Source organism: Dermochelys coriacea, chromosome 6 (genome assembly GCF_009764565.3).
Source record: "Dermochelys coriacea isolate rDerCor1 chromosome 6, rDerCor1.pri.v4, whole genome shotgun sequence".
Lineage (NCBI taxonomy): Eukaryota > Metazoa > Chordata > Testudines > Dermochelyidae > Dermochelys > Dermochelys coriacea.
Genome location: NC_050073.1, coordinates 42,427,820 through 42,448,984, shown reverse-complemented (window position 1 = coordinate 42,448,984; position 21,165 = coordinate 42,427,820). Strand labels below are relative to the sequence as shown.

The 21,165-nt window shown below is 40.0% G+C and overlaps 1 protein-coding gene across 10 annotated transcripts in view; it reads left to right on the top strand.

Moving 5' to 3' along the window:
• Nucleotides 1–21,165, top strand: part of NELL1 (neural EGFL like 1) — a 411,949-nt gene that overhangs the window by 10,768 nt on the left and 380,016 nt on the right. The gene's annotated exons all lie outside the window — the stretch shown is intronic.

The window sequence follows — 21,165 nt, the reverse complement described above, 5'->3', positions numbered from 1 at the left end:
AGTCATTCCTCAGCAGACTGCAATGTCCTAATTGGCTTAAACTATTTTAAAATTTCTCATGGTATTTTTTGTGGAGTTAATTGAGAACACATTGACAAACTGCCACCATAGATTTTCACAGTCTAAGAGTGGCAAATGACTAAACTAAAAAGATCTGCATGTGCAACCCAGGGCTTGTTGCAACAGTTGATATTAAAAGTACATTTTAAGGGATAATCGTGATCTTATATTTCTTTAGTTCCTTTTGTCCTGGAAGATCCCTAAAACACTTTATGAACATTACAAACTAACATAAAAACTAAACATGTTTTGAAGTTCATCCACCACTGAAATGCAGCCACCTCTGGAGTAAAATGTTCCTAGAAACTCTAAACAAAAATTCAGAACAGCAAGTGAAGAATAAAATTCTGGGTCTTAAACTTATTATATAAAGTTCTTTATAACTGAGATTCTCCCCAAGAACAAAATTCTGCCCATAGGTGCCTGTAGCTAACCCCCAGTGCTTGAGCAATTGCCTCTTGCATTCCCCCCTCCCTCCCTGCCCCGCTCAGCAGGATGGCTAGGGTAGAATTACTCTAGGTATATAGTTTGTCAGGATGGGGTCTGGGAGAGGATTCTTGACCCAAGGGTCCTTGGTTGTGTACTTGTTCCTGGAGAAGGTCTGAAGGAGACCCTTTCCAGCTGCCTTTAGGCTAGGATGCAAATCCTAGATTATTCCTTCGTTGTTTTTTGGGCTTTTCCCTGGTTATTTATTATTTGTTAAAAGCCAACAGTGTGGTTGGGGCTTATAAGATGCAGAAGTCAAATAAATGTTCCCTTTCATTGAGTGAAGTAGCTGACCTTAGGACAGTGGTTTTCAACCTTTTTTAATTTGTGGACCCCTTAACACTTTTGAATGGAGGTGTGGACCCTTTTGGAAATCTTAGAGACCACAAGTTGAAAATCACCACCTTAGCATTATGATTTGACCTTGTGCCAGATTGTTTTGGTTCAGGATAACTCTGGTTGTTTCTTTCGTACAATGTACATGTTTTTGTATTGGTTTTACTATACCGCACTTGTATATTTATTATTAGCTGGGCTTCCATTATATTAAGTAAATAATAATAATACTTTTCCCAGATGAAACTTCAAGGAGAATTTAGGAAGGCAGAACATAAATTACCAGAGTTGGAAATTGGTGACACTAGATTGGGCCACTGAAAGATTGAAGTCTTGATATGTCTGTGCTTATTTTATTTAATTTTTTCAGTAGTTTTTCAGCATTATGGATTTACATTACAGTGCTCCCCAAATGAATGCCTTATAATAATGACTGGAAAATAGCATCCAGATTTTTTAAAATTGCAATATTCTGTTGGAGCATGTCACTAATCACTGCAATTTGTCTCTCCACTTCTGTGTCCTCCAAGATGTCATCCTGTCTTTCAGCTGAGCTTTGCTTTGGTCATTTATTGGTGCACTTCACTCTTTAATGCCTGCTTTTCTTTGTTTGCCTCCTTGCTGCACATTGCTCCAATACCTGGCTTCTTTCTCTGAGTCTTCAAAGTGGGGGAGCACCTGCTCGCTACCTAACATGACTGCTTCTGTCTGCATAACTGGAAAGGGGTCTGAGACGGATTCACTGGATGGTTGGATCATTGTATCAAGACAACAACTGAGCACTCTCCATTATTTGTATATATTTTATCTGTGAGCCCAGTTTAGGATGGATAGGGAGGAATTCTGAGAGTCAGATCTCTGGACTGCAGTTTAAATGATGGCTTTATTTTTTTTTCTGGATTTCAAAGCCCCATTATATAGTCATCTATGAAATTCAGCTGCATTTAGATCCCAAAATGGAAAATGAAGGGGAAGGATTGAGAAATTGTTACTTTAAATACAGGTTTGGCCTGTGTCATGTGATGAGACGGCAACATGATGTCGTTATGCATAGTACTAATAGGTGGCAGCAGAGCACCAGTTCTAAACTTTCTTGGGCCAAATTCTGCTTTTATTTACACCAGCATAAAGTCAGAATAAGTCCACTGACTTCATTTGCATATTAGTCACATTGATGTCAACCCAGAGTAATTTTAAGAAGTCAGTGGAGTATTCTGACTTTACACTGAGAGTAGGATATAGCCCTGGAATTTGGATTTCAATTTACTACAGACAGAGAGACACATTGAGTCCTGAAGTGTGAGCAGTGTGATGGCAGCATGCTATCTGAGGAACTGAAGTGGGAGTCAGAAGACATGGGTTCTAGCATCTATTACCATAACCTCATTTTATGCCCGCTGGCAAGTTAATTAGGCTGTGGTCCAGCAAAGCACATAAGTATGTGAGTAGTCCCATTGAATTCTGGCTGCAGTGTAGCATTATGGCTTTTTTTCTGTGTGGCAGTGCTAGGTCTCCCTCACTCCTTCCCTACGCAGTACACCCCCCAGTGATGGAACCATAACTTGGCCCTTTTGTATTCTAGCCAGTGTTAGCACCACTTTTATTTAAGGTTGTCTGATGTGTCCCATTATAAGATGCTGTTTTCAGTGGCTTATAACTTTACTAAACTTGAGCAGTTCAGGGTGAAATGTACTATGTTGGATGTCTGCCTCGGGCTGAAATTCTGCTAAGCTGTTTCTGAGAAGGAGGCTAGGGAAAAATACATTGTTTGAAATGTTAAAAAAAATTGTTTTTAAAAAATGTCTTTGGAAAGCTCTAGCGCTCCCATGTTTTGGAGCTGGAACTTGACATTTGCCAGGGGAGTGGCCTACGTGTCAGGGATGTGCTGTTTGCCATCCTTGTAAAAATCCACCCAAATTTGTCCAAGTTTCAAGCCTCTGAAAAATCAGTTTGCACGGGCTCAGTAGAGACTTAGATGTAGCAGCTAAAATCTCTGAAGATTCCATCCTCACTGAGCATGTTTGGGTCTCTTGTGCTGACCAGATTGTGTATGTGCAAGCCGCACAAGTTACCTGAGCATCCTCCATCCCCTGAAAACTCCTCTAAGTGTGACCTGACTGCTCATTTGCTATCCTCACAGACTGACTGAATAGGCACCAGTCCAAGGCTACAGGAGTGCAGGTGGACTTTCCCTAGAACAGCTGCTCTGGGATGAGGCCAGGCTCTCGGACTGAGAGTCGGGAGGCTCTCTCTCCTGTGTTCTGAATGACTCCCTTGCTGGTGCCCTGGTAGGGTGGAGGAGGAGATGACTGCTTGACTCAAATACAGAGGGGGCAAGAGCTGGACCTGGGGGTTGGCAGGGGAAGGCTGGGGAGCAGATGCACACAAAAAGCCTGGGTGGGGGACCATACCTGGAGGCTAGCAGGGGCAGAGAGGGAAATGGGGGCTGGAAGCTGAGTGTGGAAGCTGGGACTGACTGGTCGAGGAGACTGAGGACACGTAGCGTGGATGCGGGAGGTCTGGGAATGGCTGGGCAAGGATACTGGGACTGGGATCAGAATCCTGAGACTTGGAGACTGAATGAGTAGGTGAGGAAAATGGGACTGAAATGGGACAGGGATAGGTTGGAGGGGATGCGGCAGAAGAAATCAAGTTCGGGATAATGGGCAGAAGAGTCTGTGCCCACTGCAATATGTTTCCCTCCAGAGCCTGGAATGGAACGAAAGATCCTTGAGTCTAAGGCGATACCTTTGATGTCAGCAGATATCTGAGAGACTCATTCTCTTATTCTGCTGATCCCCATAGAGGATGAGATGCTGCTACCAGTTACTCCATTCACTAAAGTGTCAGAGGTCTGTGTTATAGATCTGAAGGGTCCAACTCCGCCAATGATCCATGTGGGTATCATTATGAGGCCACAGTATGGAATTTCTATTTTTTCAATTTGCTTTTTTAAAAGCCTGAGATTCAGTTTAAAAAATGATGTTGAAAGAAAAAAACAATGTTGATTAAGTTTGCAAAATCAAGCAATTAAAAGTTAGGAAATGTCAGAATTAAAGTTGCTTGTGTGCTCTTAGTGCATATGCATTATTTTGCGGTCTTTAATTATATCATCCCATAATTGTTTGCCCTATTCCATGGATGAATCAGGGTAGTGAAGAAGGCCGTTTGTGGTTTCTTGTGCTGCAGAAGCTGAAAGGTGTGTGCATGGATGAGGCAGGAAAAGAAAGGATGGTTTAATGTTTAAGACAGTTGGATGTCCTCCTAGAGTCTATCCTCGACTCTGCAACAGATTTCCTCTGTGATGCTGGGCAAGTCACTCAAGCCAAACTTTTGGTCACTAGTTGTGTGTTCCTCATGATCTGGGTGCCCAACATGATACTCTAAAGTCTGGTTTACAGAAGTGCTGACTAGTCATAGCTGCAACTGAAGTCCATGAGAGCTGTGCTTTGAACATATAAAGTGCTATATAATGCTAAGTATTCTGAAAAATCAGGTCCTGGACATCTCACGTTGGGCACCCAAAAATAGTGGATACTCCTAACCTTAATCTCTCTGTGCCTCAGTATCCTAATCTATAAAATGGGGATAATACAACCCCTCACCTCACAGGGGTGTTATGAAAATCAATTTATTAATATTTATGAAGCACTGTAGTGATAAGCATCATAGCAAACTCCATGGGGAAATTAAAAATTCTGTCTTCAGAGCAGAGTTTGAATAGTGCGCTGTATATAAGACATGGGGGAGAAAACAAAATATTGAATACTTGCTCATTAAGTGAGTACCATCCATTTTGTGCTCTGAATGAGTCAGGGGTCTTGTGGAAAAAATGTGATCATGTAATTAAAGTCTGTATCATAATGCATATGTAGAAGGGGGCTGAATTAAGGTTGCATGGACAATTTTAATTCTTCTTCTCATCCCAAGGCATCATTATAGACATGAGGAGCCAAACAGCATAATCATTCATTCCTGTTCATGGTTCATTTCTCCATTAAGCTCAGCTTGGTCATGCTCCTGCATATGATGTCCCACAATATGGTTGATGGTCAAGCTCTAGGTCTGAATGATCTTGGTTGCATTGCATTCTTTTCTTTAGCGTCTTATCATTTGTCTTCTGCAGTGTCTCCATCACTGTAATCTGTTGGATTGCTGCCAATCCGGTATTCTTTCACATCCTACTTTCCTTCTCGCTTGTCTTAAAACCATTCTACTTTACCCATGGCATCTACCAAAGAACTCTCCTCTCTACTGCCTCCAGCCTTATGATGTCAGTTTCATTTAATGGAGTTGCTTCCAGACCATAATACTGTTAATAAACAAGTTTGATACATTTTCACTTTTATGGATAACAGATAAACATTTTGAGCTGAAGTGTTAAAACTTTAATGCTGGCATTTCTTCACTTCTGAATGCTTGATTTAACAACCTTAATTTTTTTTTTTTGGTGGGGTGTGTACGCATTCTATATATTATACATATAAAATGTACACGTGCGTCTGTGTGTGTGTGTGTGTGTGTATGGCACAAAGTATGTGTGTGTGTGTGTGTGTGTGTGTGTGTATATATATATATATATATATATATATATATATATATATGTGTGTATATATATATGTATATGTGTATATATATATGTATATGTATATATATATATATAATATATAGCAGTGCAGTCCCTAGGCAAAGTTTTTTCTCTCTGCAAAACTCTCGCTATCTTCAGGAGAAAGAACTGATCTGGATTCAGTTTACAAAGAGCTAGGAGGGGATAAGTGAAGTGAATCATTTTCATATTGAACAATTAAAGATTGCTTGAGACATAATTACTGAATAGCATCCCAAGGCTCTGGAGATAGATAAACTAATGTTAACCTTTTCAGTAGCCAAAAACGATGCCATGCTGAATAACCTCACAGACCTTACATATTCCCCCCCATGGCCTGACAGCCAGTGAACTCTCCTGGGAATGGTCAGCGTTTGAATTGTGTGGAGATCTGTGAGAGATGAGCCCAGCCACTCTTATCAAGACAGCTAAATGAAAAAAGCTCTGTAGTTCAAGAAAGAGCCCCTTTATCTCTCTTGATGATATGTCAGTGAGAATACTAACCACACCTCTCTGTCTCCTCAGTTCTGGTAGCTAAATTATAGCACCAGGGGATCAACAAGAGATGTGCACTGTGTAGGACTGGGCTCTGAGGCGGAGTGCTCTGTGCACCGCTCTGTATTTGGAGGCAGGCTGCAGGGTTGGTGATCAAGGTTTTGTAGGGGCTCAAGCAAAATGGAGACCACTAAAACCTTGGAAGACATTCCCAGCACATACTCTGGCTACTCGGGCTGTGTGCTGGACTACGGTTTTGTCTCATTGGAATGGATGGCTCTGGATAGGGCTCTGTGACATTTTGAAAGTGAGGTAATTTACAGTTTTGCCAGGTCTTTAAAATAATGCAGTTTCTGGCTTTTAGTGTCATTTTGTGGCAGCAACCAAGCCAATTTTGGTGTTTTTTAAAAAAGAAATCTTTTTATGGCAGCCAAATACTCCTTTTCTCCCCACTGGTAAAACGGACTGGTTGGAAGCTAAGGTCTAGGCCCTTCGCAGACTTTCATGTGGAGAATGGGTGGGGAGGGAGCTTGTCAATGGTCATGAAATTTCAGTTTCCAAATAAAAACTCAACCTGGTAATTTTAGCAACACTAAATGAAAATGATCAGTTTCTTCCCTGGAGAAATGTGCAGGAGAGGTGAAAATATTGCTGTACTGCCACCTCCTGTTATCTAAATTATTTTGGGTTTCCCAACATGTCTGTACTGAATAGGAGAGAACTCTGATAGTGCATTGCCACTGTCCTTAGCAGTTGTTTTTGCTTTCCTGGGGGACAATAATTGTGTTGCTTGTCTGTCTGCATTGATACAGAGGTACGCATGGGGAATAGGAGACTTTCTACAGCTAAAGCTTCTCTGATACACTAAAAGCCATGAACTTTTCTGGCAATCTGTTGACAAAGACCTTTAATAAAGATAAGCAGAGTGAAAACAAAGGATGTTTATTCTCCACTTGATACAGAATAGGACACAAGAGGTTAACTCATACTATTGCTAATGGGAGTTGCAAGATTCCAAACCATAATATATCAATAGCACGAACACCCATATCTTGAAGGAAAAAGTGTTCAATTTAGATAAAAGTAATAGTAATGGTTTCCCGGGTTCCTTGGAGCTCCATCAAAATGAAAACAGAATGTGTTGTGCCTTTGTTTTAAAGGGATGCTGTCAAGCTAATAATCACACAGGGCCAAATTTCATTTTCGTTACTCGGGTTGAATATTATTTCATGAATAATCTCATTGGAGCTAATGGGGTTACTCAATGAATAAGGTACTACTTAACTGGAGTAAAGGTATCAGGATGTGGCCCATAATAATCATGACAACATTATCAGCTAATAATCATGTATTCTTTTATTCAAACTGAAAATATTAAAAACCTAATTTACAGTAACTCCTCACTTAACATCTTTATTATGTTCTTGAAAAATGCAACTTTAAGCGAAACGATGTTAAGTGAATCCAATTTTCCTGTAAGAATTATTTTAAATAGGTGGGGTTAGGTTCCAGGGAAATTTTTTTTTTTTTTTGCCAGACAAAAGACATTCTATACATTGTGATAGACCCAAGCCAGTGGGGTGCAGCAGCGTAGTAGAAGGCAGAAATACTGGCCACTGGATAAGCAGTTTTCTGTTCCCTGACTGACCAGAGCAGGGGCTGCTCCAGGGTAGGGTGGACACCTGACTCCAATTAACCTGCAAAGAGTCAGGTGAGCCTGTTAAGCTAATGTGAACACCTGAATCTAAGGCCCCTCTGATACTATAAAAGGGCTCACTCTGGTCAGGCTGAGGGGAGCTAGAGGAGAGGAAGTGCAGCTGAAGGGCTGGGTAATGAAGACGCCCTCAAGCCGCTGGAAAGGGAGCCCCAAGGTAAGGGTGAAGAAGGGAGGGAGAGCGCGCGCGCGAAGCAGAAGCGCTGTGGGGAAGTGGCCCAGGGAAATGTAGCAACTCTGGCAATGAAAGGTCAGCTGCCAACAGCTGCTGCCATTAGTGTCCTTGGACCAGAACCTGGAGTAGAGGGCGAACCTGGATTTCCCCTCAACCCGCACTACAGAAACACCTCCTGGGAGGGGAAGACAGGCCCCTGTCAGGACAGGAGGCTAAACTGTTCTGGAATAAGCCCATAGGGACAACAGAGACTGTGGGAGTTCTCTCACCAACCTCCTTGCTGGCTTATGAAAAGGGCTCAGTAGACTGTGACCCTTGCCTCTAGAGGGAGAAGGGCTATGTAGAGGGTCACAGTGAGCCTCTGAGGCTAGCGTAATCCACCAGGAAGCGCGGGACCCACTGAGACAAGGTCGGAGCTCTGTCACAACATATACAGTATAAGTTTTAAATAATGTAATACTGTACTCACCAATGATGATTATGAAGCTTGGTTGAGGCAGGGGCATAACAGGGTCGAGGTGCGGGGACTTGCCCTGCTCTGCTCGGCGCTCCTGCCAGGAAGTGGAGTCAAGATGCAGGGGCTTGCCTGCTTCCCGGCTGAAATGCTGGGCGGACTGAACGAGGCAAACCCCCGCCCCCTCTCCCTATCAGGAGGGCCGAGCGGGGGAGCCAAACAATATTATAAGGGAACATTGCAGGACTTGAAAGGAGTATGTTTTCTAATAGATCAGCAACCGAACAGTGAAACAATGTTAACTGGGAGGACGTTAAGTGAGAAGTTACTTGTACTTCTCTCCATTTATACTGTTTGCTCTTCACTTGCTGACGTTCATCCCCATACAGAGGGGCAGACATATATGCTCCTGAAGTTCTACATATGCTTAAATGGGTTGTAACTGGGACTTTAGAGACCATCAACCTTGGGCTTGCCCTCTGTATAGGGATGAATATTGCCTAATGAATAACACTTACTTGGACAAATAGTTCTAATAGGCCTGTTTCTTAATTTTATACCTGTGTATCTCCATTGACATAACTTGATTTACACCAATGTAAGGCAAAACAGAATTGGACCTATTACTGCTGAGTAAGTAAGGGGTTGTCTACATGGAGAATTGTTCCAGAATAGCTATTCCTGATTAACTCCATGTTTGGGGGCTCTTATTTCAGAATAAGAGAACTTTGAGTGTCTACACATGGAGTTCATCTAGAATAGTTAATCTGCTTTAAATTCCCACTCTGTTTTATTCCAGGGTAATTTTCATGTGTAGGTGAGCCCTTAGTACTATGAAGTATGAGAGAGGCTTGAAGAGTCAGGCTGTCAGCCTGGGCAATGAGGTGGTTGATTTCACTTTTGTTCTTGTGCATTAGCACCCCCAACAGTTGTATTTGGGCTCAAAATTCTGAAGGGGACTGTTAACAGTCGAAAATTCATTTTAAATGAAATTTATTTAAAGCAAGTTGATGGAAACGGTTCTACTCACCTCCTGTTTTGTTTAATCACAAAAGAAGAGCGATATCATAGACAAAAGCTAAGTTGACAGTTTCTTTAAAACAATTACATAGATAAAATAGTTAAAAACCATTATGCATCTTTAACAGATTATGCTATAATCAAAGCATAATATGGTAGCTAGACATGGGTAATTTCCTCTGTGTGCGGGTATGGGTAGGGTGGGGGGGGGACCTGCTATCTTGAGGTACCCGCAGGGAATAAAAATTAGATGCTATTTTTGAGGCCTCAACATGTTGCTTATCTGCCAAAAATTCAGCTTAATCTTTCCACTTGATGCAATAGATTGTTCGCTATGTGAGGGAGGGAAAAGATCTTTTTTATTTTTAATTTCTGACACACAACTAATATTAGGTGATCATGTCACGTGTCAGTTTATGGCATGATGCAACATTATATAACAGGACAAAAGGCTAGGCAATGTGACAAAATGTAGTGTCTCAGAAATTACAAAAACGTAGAATTATTTGACACTTGCTAAGGTAGTTCTCTAGTTCACAGATGTATCTGAGGGACTTCCACAACAGTATGTACTGAAGCAACCAAAACTGTAGTTGAGCATCTGCTTTTTGGCTTTCCAAAAGTTGCTGTTAGTTTTTCCCTGCATTTCTTTTATAGTTGCAGTTGAATATCCCATTGGTTCTTTGAGCTAGAGAAAGAAAAAGATAACCTAGGATCATAGTACTTACAGACATACTAGTCTATCAAGTCCCTCCCTCCATGCATTTATGGGAAACTGCTGTTTGAAGCTAGGAATTTTCCTGTTGTCTTCAATGGGAGCAGGCCCTTGGTCCTAGTATAGACAAGTTTTGATGTTCCTACTGTTACATTTATTAAGCTTAGTTCTTGTGCTTTTCAGATCTTGAATTTCTTCAATACCCACACTCTGGGTGAAATCAAAGGGAGCTTTGGATGTGCAAAGAATGCAGGATTGGATCTCAAATGTCAAATAATCATTGTCCAGTCACACACAATTTAAACACAGAAATGCCACTCTCCCCTTTGCTTTATCGTACAAATGTAATAATATGTACTCTGAAATCACAGCTGGTGGTGGGGTGGAGTGTGGGAAATAAACAAGTGAGCCAAGATTTGTGGGAAGATAATTTGTGTGTCAGGATTTTTCTTGTTCTGTGGAGATCTACACAGGTGCTCATTATGCTGCTTGGGAAATGAAGCAGCAGAACCTTAAAATGTAACCCTTCTAGAATTATTTGATAAATGCTCATGATTTGCAAACCTGATGTATGGTACTGTATCTGGCGTATTGCTTTCCAAGACAGTACAGGGCTAGCTCTGGAAGCAGGACTTTGGAAATGCGTTAGTTACCGTGGCCTTTGTAAGAAGTAGTGTGGGGGGGGGAGAGGGGGGAAGGAAATAGTTAAAGATTACATTTGTGTAATTAATTATGAAGCCAGTATGAAATTAACATTTTGTTTTGTACTGCCACATATTTAGAAGTCGTGCTTCTCTATGTGTTACCAGTTTGTTCATTAAACGCAGTGCGTTTAATGTTTTTGATATGTTGTGAGCACTTGCTTTCAGATGGGATATTCTGTCTTTCTAGTTTTATACCATCCTAATTGCTTTGAAAAGCACATTTTTTTTAAAGTAAACATTAGTGCTGGTGTTATTGCTAAAGGTGAGAAATGCAAAAAGGACACATGTGGCAGTTCCATTTAAATAAAAGCCTATTTTCAGAAACAAAGGCTTATAGAGCAAAAGGGAGCTCTTAGTACCCTGAGCACGTTTGCTGTTACGGATGAACCCACAGCAATGGATGCTATCAAACTTGTCATATTTTATTCATGAGTTGTGGTGTGCTTGGATGAAATAAGAAAAGCAATACTTCAAATCCATAATTATGGTGTAAAAAGATAAAACCATTGTTGTTGTGACATTTTAAAAAATTCTTAAATCTCTCAAATAATTCATATAACAACTTACAGGGAATGACTAACTGTGTTGGCTGTGTTTTTTGATTCTTTTTGTTTCTTTGCAGAACGTAGTACTAAGATGCATCCTGAAAGAATCTATAAATGTGTGTGAGAGTATACCCATTCACCTAATACGCACGCTTTTAAATTTTTTCAGGATGTCTCTTTCAACAGTGTTCCACAATGATACACAGATGATATTGAATACAAAAATAAATGTAAAGCGGCTGATAGCAGAAATTACATATCAATAGAAAAGGGCTTTGACAAATATTACGTTCCATGCTATTATAATACAGTTACTAAATAAAACAAAACAACCCAGGATTTCATTTGCTTAAGTAATGTGTTGTGAATTTTCTTATGTAAAGAAATCATGGGAGAATTTTTATGATACCTATCATGTTCTGTAAGATGTATGCAAAGAATGTGTAGCAAATTATCAAAAGAGTTTTGGATTTTCTTTAAGATGAACTAAAATGCTTTTATATAAAAAAAAAAAGAAAAAAAAAGGGGAATTTAAAACTCAAATCATTAAGGCCCTGATCCACCAAAGCACGTAAGCACATACAGTATTTAACTTCAAACATATGAATCATCCTGTTTGATTTCAGTGGGACTACTTGTGTGGTTAAGAGCTTTATTGGATCAGGGCCTAAGAAAACATCGGTGTAGACTTAACATTTTAAAATTAATACATTTATTTAAAAAAGTGAGGTTTTTGTTTGTCAGGGCCTGAGTTCAGGGATCATCTTCTGCTGGAAGAGTTGATGAGTTTGCTGAGGTTCAGATTTGTGCAAATGCAAGGGTCTGACTGAGCAGATCCAATTACAGGATTGAGCCTTACTACTTGGGGATCACACTGTGTGTTGATGGACACCTCCTGTAATCCTCTTGACTTCAGTGGAATTGCATGGGGGCATAAATCCAGTAATGAATGCGAACCATACAGTGCAATGACACGGATTCCTTAAGCAGCTTGAGCCAAATTCAGCCCTGTTGTAATTCCATGGACTGTCTTTGTGCTAGGCACTGCACAAACATAAAACAGAATGTGGCCTTGGTCCAAGACTAGAGCAACTAAGCTCTACAGCAATATAAATAATAATAGTTTAACTTCTTAGGGGTCTGAGCCAAAGCCTATTGATTTTGATGACTTTGGCTCAACCCTTGGTTATCAACTGCATCAGGATACAGACAGAGCTCTGAATATAGGGAGGTAAGTAAAGAACTACTACTTTTCAAAAAACATAGTTTGTTTTCAAACACCTTTATTTGTAATTAACAATAATATAGTGCCTTCTATCTGAGCAGCTCAAAGTGCTTTACAATCATGAATGAATTTGCCTCTCAGACCATGTCTGTTATGCATGGTAAGCAGCGTTAAATATTGTAATCTCCCTTTTACAGATGGGGAAACTGAGTCATAGAAAGATTACAATTTACCCAAGCTTCTAAGTAGGTGTGTGCTAGAGGCAGTGGTAGAATGCTGGTATCTTGACTCAAAGATTCAGGAGCTGGCTGTCCTGTCAATATACCACATTCTGCATTTCATGTTGTCCCACTGACTATTTACAAAGGAGCTTAAGTGAATTGGTCCCCCCGATTGCTATTCAGTTTCAGTGGGAATTGGGTGCCCTGGATTCCTTTGAAAAGCCCAGGCAGCTTGGCTGCTGACCTGAGGAAGGCAAGCAGGACTTCTCCTGTGGTGGTCATGTTGAATTTTAGGATCTTAAAGCATTATAGAAGCACTAAATAGTACCATCAATTCAGGAGATGTCATCCTGTTGCTAACATCCATTGTATAGGGCAATATTTATCATCTTTCCCTGTAATATCGAGCTATTCAGCCTAATTGGAATGCTTTTCAGTTGATTAAAATATTCTTTTTTTTGCCTATACCTTCCAGCACATGGTTTTAAAATATCAGCTTATTTTAAGACACAATTCCTTTGTTTTTTGCCCATGCATGGTCAGCCAACAAATTATGAAGTCTTAACATCAACCCTATCTGAAAATGTTTTTTAAAGGGATGAGGGGAAGTGCCAGGTTGGCCTTGGCAAAAAGCCAGACTAGAAACAGACAGCATTTTCAGTGGCTCGTTGTTTAGTGTGACATTAATGTTTATCATATTCTAAATTAGATCCCAAACGGACAATGTTTCTGTGAAAAGTATAAGAAGTCTGTTTATAAACCTTAGAAATCACTGCCTCTTCCCAGTGGTGCATAGATTGTCACTGGCTCTGTTGACAGTTCTTCTTGTGATTGTGTTGCCAGGGCGCTGTCTGCTTTCTATAATGCTCTTTTTTAAAAACTCTTGTGCAAAGTTGGAAATCAGTAATTGCAACATTTAGCTTTTGCAGTGATAATGCTACTGTACCTTGTGGGCAATACAGATAAACAGTGGGAAAGACCTTATAATCAGTGAGTCCTGAACTAATTAGCTAACAAGGCGTGTAATTTGATTAACCCATATGATTTAAGAGCAGATGATATGCTTTTACTGGTACTGTGACCTCTCAAGCATTTTCACTGGCTAAGGAGTAGGTGTTTAGTTTAAGAGATCAAACAGTTGCACGTGTCCTAAATAGTCTTGATTTCAGTGCTAGTATCTTTGGGGAAAACAAACAAAAACAAATTTTGCCTCAAAAGACAAGCCCAATAACCACCTAAAATCTCTGAAACACACAAGAGTCGGATGCATAAATAACAGGTGGTAAATAAAGCTGACCTATATGAGGAAAATACCAGTAAGCCAGACATTAGTTAATTGCTTGTGGTTGATCTGGAACACGGTTATTCCTCCTTGATTCCTTTACTTCTGCTGCTTTTCTGGCCAAATAAATGGTTTTGAAAACCATATCATTTTGCAATATAACATACTATCCAGGTCCTCGAGTTGATGGAATGTATGTATTCTTTTGCTGCTGAAGTGCCTTGTTGTTGTTCTATTAGTTCATGTGAGGAGAAAGCAATTTAGGGCTCTAGAGACTTGAAGCCCTCTATGTACCTAAACAAGTGCTTGCACCTGCAATGCAGGCTTCTCCATAGCATTCTGCTAGTGTGTCTCAACTGTGTCCCACAGGGACCTTTCATTGGTGGGGGCTGAAAGAGGTGAGCATTTTTTTTTTCTCCTTACTTTGTATTCATTTCCAAATCTCATATGAGTAAATACTGCTCTGTTTGTCCCAGTGTGCCAAATTTATGTAGTTTAGTTTTGAAATATTGCTGAGGCAACCAAAGGCATTTCTCTTAGACTCTCTGACAGCTACTTAATTAATATGATTTTAGTCATTCTTGCTGGTGCTCAAGTTAGACCAATTTCCCAGAGGTGAAAAGTCAGACATTAATCCACTAAACTAACTAAATTATTGGTTGGGGAGAGACTATGGTTTCATAAGTGGTCTCTTTCGGATAGCCTCGTGGCTCAAAATCTTGATTCTCAGAGTTTTGGAATTTTGAAATAGCTTCCCTTAAAAGAAGATGGCTTTTTATTTCAAATAGTAAGTTCATATTGTTAAGAGATTACAAATGTATGCACATCAGAATGACCGGAACACATGAATGTTTAAACCTGATAAGATAAATTGTCAGGGTAATTTTATATCATGCAGAAGGAAAGTTTATTTAGAAATAGACTTGTTTTCCACCTTCTCTTCTCAAACTACCTTTGTTGTATAGCCATGGGAACTTACCTTTGAAACATTAGCTGCTCACCCTGGTAATTGCTCCATCCTTTAATTTAATGAAAACCCATTACACCGAAACAATAATTAAAATGAGACATCATCTCTGTAGGAGGTTTGCATATAAAAATCAATGAGCATTTCAATGCAGGCAGATCTTATTCTTGAGAAACAGTGTTTTGAAGCAACATGTAAAAAGTGATTTATAATGAATAATAATAAATTAGAAAGCTGTGCTGTTGAACGTGATGCCCTACTGTTTATTGAATTGAGCAGAGCTGGCAACACAGATGCCAATAAAGCATTTAAAAAGACTCTTTTTCTCACTCGTGAGACCTCCCCCTTATCTTAGAAGAAGGGCATACACGTGGCAAGACATATTATACTCCAGTCAGGTCTCTGTGGCTTTATAAGAGTTTGTGTTCTCTCCTGAGGGTAGGCTGGGAATCTTCTTTAAGTGCTTGTAGACTGTGATGTGTGTGCCTGCTGTACTGGTGTAGACTATGTTGGCAAGCCTGCAGTCATGGGTACCCCAGGTGATGAGAGCCCTAATGAAGACTAATGTGTTGCTCATGTTCTATGCTGCATAGCATGAGCTTCTTTGTGCTGACTGAGAACTGTATGGGGATAGTAACCTGAGTGCCCTAGGGAATCAGGACGGTCATATATACTTGTTCACCTCAGTTCTGGCTGACACACATTGCAGTTTCCCTCCAGCTCGTATTTAAGATGGAAACTTCCACCCATTGTTTCACTAACTCTGCAAAAATACACACACCAGCCTGGAGACAGAATTAACCTTTCTGTGGGATGGGGCTCTTCCCCCTTGACTACTCCAGGCCAACTTGGTTTTGCCTGTGTTTGGTAGGAAAGGATATCTCCCTGATGCTTTTCTCCTTTTGGCAGCTAAATGAATCATCACTGGTGACAATCCCTGGGGTTGGTGTTTTTGTCCTTGCATAGCCTTTTGCAACTCTTTGAGGCTATTGCCTTTTCTAAGGAGCTTTTTTGTAATGGAAAGGAGAGATGATGTTCTTCTGAAATATCCCTATTTTCACCTTTGCTACTTCCATTAAAAGTCTTGTGTTGGGGTGACCCTGCCTCTAGCTGGAGAGCTGGATTTGCTTTTGGATCCCCTAGAAAGGGGTGTGATGAGGCACATCATCTTTTTCCAAGAGGAAGATTGGACAAATGACCAGGGAGGAGTATAACAATATTGCTCAGGCATGCAAGAGTGAAACCAGGAAGGCCAAACCATACTTGGAGTTGCAGTTAGCAAGGGATGTTAAAAGTAACAAGAAGGGTTTCTTCAGGTATGTTAGCAACAAGAAGGTGGTCAAGGAAAGTGTGGGTCCCTTACTGAATGGGGGAAGCAACCTAGTGACAGAGAATGTGGAAAAAACTAATGTACTCAATGCTTTTTTTGCCCCTGTCTTCACAAACAAGGTCAGCTCCCAGACTACTGCACTGGGCAGCACAGCATGGGGAGGAGGTGACAAGCCCTCTGTGGAGAAAGAAGTGGTTCAGGACTATTCAGAAAAGCTGGATGAGCACAAGTCCATGGGGCCGGATGCACTGCATCTGAGGGTGCTAAAGGAGTTGGCGGATGTAATTGCAGAGCCATTGGCCATTATCTTTGAAAACTCATGGAGATTGGGGGCAGTCCCGGATGACTGGAAAGGGCGAATGTAGTGTCCATCTTTAAAAAAGGGAAAGAGGAGGATCTGGGGAACTACAGGCCAATCAGCCTCACCTCAGTCACTGGAAAAATCATGGAGCTGGACCTCAGGAATCAATTCTGAAGCACTTAGAGGAGAGGAATATGATCAGGAAGAGTCAGCATGGATTCACCAAGGGCAAGTCATGCCTGACAAACCTAATTGCCTTCTGTGATGAGATAACTGGCTCTTTGGATGAGGGGAAAGCAGTGGATGTGTTATTCCTTGACTTTAGCAAAGGTTTTGATACTGTTTCCCACAGTATTCTTGCCAGCAAGTTTACAGAAGCGTGGGCTGGATGAATGGACTATAAGGTGGATAGAAAGCTGGCTAAATTGTCGGGCTCCACGGGTAGGCTCCATGTGTAGTTGGCAGCCCCAAGGGTTGGTCCTGGGGCTGGTTTTGTTCAATATCTTCATTAATGATCTGGAGGATGGCATGGGTTGCACCCTCAGCAAATTTGCAGATGACACTAAACTGGGAGGAGTGGTAGATACACTGGAGGGTAGGGATAGGATACAGAGGGACCTAGATAAATTAGAGGATTGGGCCAAAAGAAATCTGATGAGGTTCAAGAAGGACAAGCGCAGAGTCCTGCACTTAGGATGGAAGAATCCCATGCATCGCTACAGATTAGGGACCGAGTGGCGAGCAGCAGTTCTGCAGAAAAGGACCTGTGAGGAACAGTTGAGGATGAGGATGAGAAGCTGGATATGAGTCAACCGTGTGCTCTTGTTGCTAAGAAGGCTAACGACATTTTGGGCTGTATAAGTAGGAGCATTGCCAGCAGATCGAGGGATGAGGTCCTATGTGACTCCGTATTTTGGGTTTTGTGTTAGTCTCAGTGCATAGTTTCCTTTATTGGATTTATAACAGTTTTCAGGTAGGCCGCATTTTTGGGTTTAAATGACTTGACACTTACTTAATAGGCAAGTGATAGTGGCCCAAATATGTCTTTATTAGCATTCATAATAATTATGAAGGATTTCATGAAATATACAGATGAGTATTTTAGATTTATTTAATGATAACAGAACAGTAGAGGTGTTAAGCTAGTTATACTGTGGATATGTCAAGACAGTGCTTAACAAAAGTGTTAAATATCTGCAGAATCTAACCATTTGGCATTATGTACTGGTAAATTTCCTAATTAATATATTCTCTGTGTCTTTAAACCCTCTGGCAACAACTCCATCAACTCGGAGGATTTCACCAGAATTTGGCAAAATAGGAACTAAATCCCACAATTTGAAATTTATTTGGAGGTGCTTAAAGTAACCACCATTGATGATTACAGTTAATGCATACTGCTAGTTCAGACAGTAAGTGGTGATCTCGTATGCTAAACAGTAATGTTGCTCAGCATATAGACATTTCCTTTTTTAGAATTTTAGAATTCCCATATTTTTTTTAAACAAAAGAATCTTCCGTTTCTTTGCTTTGTTCAAGGTAGAAATCTCCTTCAGTAGATCCTTCGAGAAGGCTTATTATATCAGTTTGCACTTTCAAATAAATGTACAGAGCTGCTTATTCACCTGGGTTTGATTTGAGAAACACTTTGACATGTTTAAAGAAACCCCCAAACACCCAACATTTCAAATTAAGAAAACATAACCACATAGCAGGGCATGAGAAAGATGTATCTTCATCTTTGTTTTTTGCTGAGGTTGCATTATCAGTCAAGTATGAAGTAATATTTCATTGAAGATGACTAGATAAAGCAATACTCTATATTACACAGGAAAAAAATAGCACTTTATTACATGGAGCCAGTTATTTTTTATAGCTAATGTAAGACCTATTTTTCCCCGATGGGCAGCTATCTTCCTCCCATCCCCCCAGAATTAAAATTGATGGAAAATAGAAGTCTGAGCATACAGTACTTACAATTCATTTGAATGATATTTTATCTAGAGATCAGGTGAAACACAGAAGATTGCTCAAAAGCAAATGATGTACATGACACCCATATGGACTAAATATATACACACTCTCTTTTTTTTTTTTAGCAATACAGGGTCAGATCCTGCTATCTGTTCCATGTAGGTGCATCCCTGCACATGTGTGAAGTCCATTTGAACCAGAGAGAACTGTACACAAGCGCACTGACTCGTCCACCTGTACAAGTCAGATGGCAGGATTGGGAGTCATATTTACCAGTCAGCCCTTAAAAAAAGCTCTGTTTCCAATATAGTGTGTGTCAATTATGTTAAAGAGTATGTCCATAATCTTTTCCATGTCAGCAAGTATGTTCCATTGCTAATGTAAGGCTTTATCTTGCAAACACTCAACTACAAAGGCTGTTGGTCAGTAGGATTATTCATGGTAATAACAATATACATGATAGCTAAGTATATGTTTGCAGGATTTGGCCCTTACAGGTTATTTTCCCTTTTTAGGAATATACTGTAACAGTGGTCTAAAACACTATATTAATATTGTTCTAGTGGTTTGAGCCCCTATTCTAGAAAACTGTAGTATTTTACATCCATATTGTTTATTCATTTTAAAAGTAGCTGAATGCATAAGAGAGAGGCATTCTGACGTATTCATGCATTATTGGAAGACACAGGAATATAATATTACATTTCAAAGTGTTTTTCTAAAAGAAAGGCTCAGTGTATTGAAACTCAAACTATATTGATTAACAAAAAACATTCTTGAGGTAAATATCCTCATTTCGTTCTGGGTCATTTAATGACCTGGAAATTTAGGATTCTGCAAAGATTCTCTGAAATTTGCCAATGGAAATGTCCCTTACAAAACTACCAGTGTTTTCAGTGTGGATTCATTATTATCTGAAAGAACATAAAAATGGTTTGAACGTCATATATTTATTTTTAGGATTTTCATGACATTGAAATATCTTGGAAACTTCAAATCAAAGAACAAAAATCTTTTATTTTCAAGTTTTTGGGATTTTGTGGCCCAGATTAATTCCTGGTGTAATTGTGCTGGCTTTAATTTTATGTCTCTTTTGCTCCACAGTTTGATGACTGGATCAGCAGACTGATGATTTAAAAAAAAGAAAGAGTGGTCCTTTCTGTACTTTTTTTTTTTTTAATGGGTTAAATATGAATTGAGTTAATTTATTGGGTATGGGAGCATGGAAGACCTTCATGGAGGATATCCTCATGTTCTCAAGGAGGCAGCTGAACGCTAATTGTCATTTAGATGTACACATTTATATCCCCTGCAGCTAGGTTTTAAAAAGAACTAAGTAATTTTATGACCATTAATAACATTTTGTAGCTATGCAAGCTAAACTAAGATAATGATATGGATAATCAAATCTCCATTTTAAGGACATAAGCTGGTCACCTACAATGGACAGGAAGGATTTTCCCCCCTCCCATGCTGTTGTACAATTTGCTGGCTACATTAGAGATTTTTTTTCTGAAGCTTCATGATTTTTGCAAGATACAAGACTAGACAGGCTAATAGTCTGTATGGTGAATTTTAGGGGTGAGTTTGAGCCAATGGACTAGATTTTTAAAACTGACTAGTGATTTTGGATGCCTCACTTGAAATACCTTAAGGATGCTGGATTTTGAGTGGGGGAGTAGACAGCATGTTCTGAAACTCAGTCTGCTTTAAGACTTTTCAGGTTGGGCACCCCAAAATAGAGGTACCCCAAATCACTAGTTTAAAAATCTTGAGCACAGAATTTGGATTCTCTCCATGGAGTGGAGTTCCCTCAAAGTTAAGGGGTGTTTAGGTGTCAATTTTTTTTTCTGGGCCCATCTTCTGTTCTTCTCTTGGATCCAATAAACATAATTTTATGACAGTACATTCACTTCTTTATAGTGAGGCTCTATGCTGTAAATTTCATCATTTTTTGTCCATTACCCTACAGCACTTACACTGGACCAGATCCTTCAGTAGTGCTACTCTGATTTATAGCAGCTGAGGAACTGAGCCAGAATGTTTGGCTTCAAAGAAAGCCTTTCTAAAGAAGCAGCACTTGGCTTTTTAATTGGTAATGGCATTTGAGAAAAGAAAGTGACACAGGCCCCAAAAATGTGATAAAGTGCCAGCATGAAAGACATGACAAAACAAAATAGCAGAGGAGGGTGAAATGATGTGTGATTCATTCCTTTAACAGATTTTCAGTGTTCCCTTCCCTTTCATTTTTCACTATCTTAGAGGTTAGTGATGTGCAGTTAGAAATGGTGAGATACCAGTGGGTGCATTTGAACAGAAGTGACTTTGGGTCTAAGAAGAGCGGAGTGTGGGCAGGCATGCCGCTGATGGACAACAGCAGAATTAACAAGACTGAAACATCTCTGGCCCTACCTGATCAGAGTGTAGATTAATACTGTATGAGCTGTCACACATTGCTTGTTTAAACTGAGAAATCCCAGAAATGATAGTATATTGCAAGTATGTCTTGAATTTATTTTGGGCAAAGGCATAGCTGTATAGCATTGTTAGCAATA